The sequence below is a fragment of the Arachis ipaensis genome, chromosome B03 (assembly GCF_000816755.2).
Source record: "Arachis ipaensis cultivar K30076 chromosome B03, Araip1.1, whole genome shotgun sequence".
Taxonomy (NCBI): Eukaryota; Viridiplantae; Streptophyta; class Magnoliopsida; order Fabales; family Fabaceae; genus Arachis; species Arachis ipaensis.
This window is the reverse complement of record NC_029787.2, coordinates 52,770,538-52,774,892: the sequence shown is the minus strand read 5'-3', so window position 1 is coordinate 52,774,892 and position 4,355 is coordinate 52,770,538.

Here is a 4,355-nt window from a genome sequence, read left to right as displayed (position 1 = left end):
AAAACAAATAATACATGCAAGAATACTTTGAATGTCAGGATGAAGACCAAGAACACTTTGAAGATCAAGATGAACACCAAGGACATTTTTTGAAAATTTTTAAGGAAAGAAAGACATGCAAGACACCAAACTTAGAAATTTTTAAACTTTAGACACTAATAATTCAAAAATTCATATGAAAAATAACAAAAAACACAAAACAAGAAAATCACAAGATTAAACAAAGAAAATCGTCAAGAACAACTTGAAGATCAAGAAAAAACACATGATGAATTTTTGAAAATTTAAGAAAAATTAAAAATATGCAATTGACACCAAACTTAAAATTTGACACTAGACTCAAACAAGAAACACAAAAATTTTTTTAGTTTTATGATTTTATAATTTTTTTTTCTATTTTTTTATGGAAATTATTTTGGAAAAAGAAATAAAGAAACTCAAAATTTGTAATAAGAATTCCAGGATTCATGCAATGTTAGTCTAAAGCTTCGGTCCAAAAGAATTAGACATGGCCAAATGGCTAGCCAAGCTTTAGCATAACAAATACAGACATGTCCTTTCTACAATGAAAAGTGAAAACCTCAGTCCAAAAGATTAGACAGCCAGGTTTCAACATATCTCATGAAGCTCTAAATTCATTCTTAAAAATTTTTGAATGATTTTGATTTTTTTCGAAAATAAAAAGCTTAAACATAAAATAAAATTACCCAATCTAAGCAACAAGATGAACCGTCAGTTGTCCAAACTCGAACAATCCCCAGCAACGGCACCAAAAACATGGTGCACGGAATTGTGATCACACTTTTCACAACTCCGCACAACTAACCAGCAAGTGCACTAGGTCATCCAAGTAATACCTTACGCGAGTAAGGGTCGATCCCACGGAGATTATCGGCTTGAAGCAAGCTATGGTCATCCTGTAAATCTTAGTCATGCGGATTCAAATGGTTATGAGGTTTTGATAATTAAAAAATAAATAGAATGTAAATTAAAATAAAGATACATATGTAATTCATTGGTGGGAATTTCAGATAAGCGTTTGGAGATGCTTTGTTGCTTCTGAACGTCTGCTTTCCTACTGTCTTCATCCAGTCATGCGTGCTCCCTTCCATGGCAAGCTGTATGATCCTCTCGGATGAAAAATACCAGGTACAGTTTCTGCACGACTAATCAACTGTCGGATTTCTCGTCTCGGATGAAAAATACCAGGTACAGCTACCGCACGGCTAATCATCTGTCGGTTCTCACTAGCGTCGGAATAGGATCCCTCTATCCTTTTGCACACTGTCACTGCGCCCAACATTCTCGAGTTTGAAGCTCGTCACAGTCATCCCTTCCCAGATCCTACTCGGAATACCACAGACAAGGTTTAGACTTTCCGCATCTCAAGAATGCTACCAAATGGTTCTAGCCTATACCATGAAGGTTCTAATCTCACGGACTCGGTCCGTGTATTAGAGACCCAAGAGAATATACTCCGGCTGTCATCCAATGACTACATTGAACATCATGTAGACCGCTTATGGTTGTCAGGCACGCGGATCTTGGCTAAGCGAGTAACAAAGATAGTGGGTGATTGTCACGGGTCACCCATTCATTCTGACTTAACTAAATTAAGTACGAGATTATATATTGGAAAAGAAGTAAGCGTGAATTGAAAGAGAAACAATAGTACTTGCATTAATTCATGAAGAACAGTAGAGCTCCGCACCTTAATCTATGAGGTGTAGAAACTCCACCGTAGAAAATACATAAGAGAAAGTAGTCTAAGTATGGCCGTGTGGCCAGCCTCAAATGTCTAAGGACTAAACGTCCAGAGATGCGAATACAATAGTAAAAAGTGCTATTTATACTAAATTAGTTACTAGGGATTACAGAAAATAAGTAACATAGTGCAGATAGTGCAGAAATCCACTTCTGGGGTCCACTTGGTGTGTGCTTGGGCTGAGCATTGAGCTTTACACGTGCATAGGCCATTTCTAGAGTTAAACGCCAGCTTGGATGCCAGTTTGGGCGTTTAACTCCAGTTTTGGTGCCAGTTCTGGCGTTTTACGCCAGAAAAGGGTCTCTGGCTGGCATTTTACGCCACTTTGGGCCATCAAATCTCGGGCAAAGTATGAACTATTATATATTGCTGGAAAATCCAAGATGCCTACTTTCCAACACAATTGAGAGCGCGCCAATTGGGCTTTTGTAGCTCCAGAAAATCCACTTCGAGTGTAGGAGGTTCAGAATCCAACAGCATCTGCAGTCTTTTCTCAGCCTCTGAATCAGACTTTTGCTCAGATCCCTCAATTTCAGCCAAAAAATACCTGAAATTATAGAAAAATACACAAACTCATAGTTAAGTCCAGAAATGTGATTTTTGCATAAAAACTAATAAAAATATAATAAAAAGTAACTAAAACATACTAAAAACTATGTAAAAATAATGCCAAAAAGGGTATAAATTATCCGCTCATCAGGAGTTTAATGCTAGTTTGGTGTATGAGCAAAAAGAAATGGACAGTCAGCACATAATGTAGTTTTTCAACATGCTATGCACTTAAGAGGACCAAATCGAATGATCAAAGCTTTTAGATTTCAATCCAATTTGTTTTCGAAAACAAAATCTGCAATGAAATGCATAGCTAGCAGGTTGATTGTCAAAGCATGATATGCACAGCAAAAATGGACATCAAACTAGATAAACACAAAGCAAAATGAAGTTCAGCTCGATGCTTCAGCAAAATGAAGGCGCAAAGTGCATAATGAATAAATTCCAGGCAGCAACTGTATTTAGCAAAAAGTTGCACTATATGAAAACAAAATGCCAAATGGAAGCAAAATCCAAACTCTTATGCTGATTAGACACAGAAATCAGACAAGAACTTCATTCAAGCATTTCAACAAGCATAATGTGTGCGGAAATTAGCATCAGGCATTACAGTTCACTACTGGTAACATTCACAGCAACATTCAGTCCAGGAAACAATCCAAAATACTCAGCCAGCATCACATATATTCAATCCAAAAAATAGAAGTCATCTAACCTAATACCACCTAATTACTAAAATAGTATTAAAATCAGAATTAAAGAGAAGCAGTAAAAATGAAGCAGAAATGAAACAGGACAGGGGAACAGGGCAGGGAACCTGTAATGTAGAGGAGAGACGGAAGAAGATGGAATGCGGAAGAGGGGCGCAGTCGCAGCGGCACAAAAACTTGTCGCTGCAGGTTGCTGCTTGCCGGACTGAAATGCGCGGCTAGGGTTGGTGGCAGGCGCGGTGGCTGTGTGCAGACTGGGAAGGGAAGAAGAAGGAAATGTAGAACAGAGAAAAGAGGAAAAAGAAAGAGAGAAATGGAGGGAGGGAGGGAGAGGGTGACGGCGGCGTGTAGATTGCCGGTGGTGGTTGGTGGCAGCGCGGTTGCAGGTGGTGGTGTGGTTTCAGAGAGAAGAAAAATGAGAAGAAAGAGTTGGGATGTGGGTTGGAACTAAAGTGCGAGTCCCCTTCCTTTTTGAATTAACATTCGAACAGTGACCTGTGCGCACGCACGAGGTCGTGTGCGGACGCACAAAAGGAGAAAGAAGGGGTTATGTGCTCGCACAGGGTCGTGCGGACGCTACGGACAGAAGGTGTAACGCAACCTGTGCGGGCGCAAAAGGGAGTGTGCGCTCGCTCATAAGGAGAAAGGGGGTGGCGTGCGATCACACGAGAGGTGCGGCCGCCGCGACCAGAGGGCTTTGTTCAGGTTGTGCGGGCGCACAAGGAGTGTGCGCTCGCACCTGTGGCTTTTTTTTTTAAGGGATAAAGGGAATGTGTGCGACCGCACGCATGGTGTGCGGGCACACAGAAGGGAAAAAAGAAGGTGGTGTACACACGCACAAGCGGGGTTTTTAGGGACGTGCGGGCGCACGTTGCTGTGCGGACACACAAGGGCAGAAAACAGGGGAGATGTGTGCACACACAAGGCTGTGCGGACGCACAGGTCTTTGCTTCTGCAACAAAAATTTTGGCTCTAAGGCATCAAAAACTTGATGTCCAAAACAGGTTTTCAAGCCCCAAAACATCGTAAAACTCCATTAACACATTATTTCACCAAAATTACTTAACAAACATCAAAATAAAACCGACCAACCAAGCAAAACAACCAATTTATTCATGAAATAAAAGCTAAAAGAGAGAAAGTTAGAAGGATATTACCATGGTGGGGTGTCTCCACCTAGCACTTTGGTTTATAGTCCTAAGTTGGACTTGGTGAGGAGATCCTTGTTAGGGCGGCTTATGCTTCCACTCCTCCTTGAATCTCCAACCAAGTTTGCTTTTGATTTGACCTCCGGAGTCCCAATTAGATTGCATCAAACTTTAAGTTCC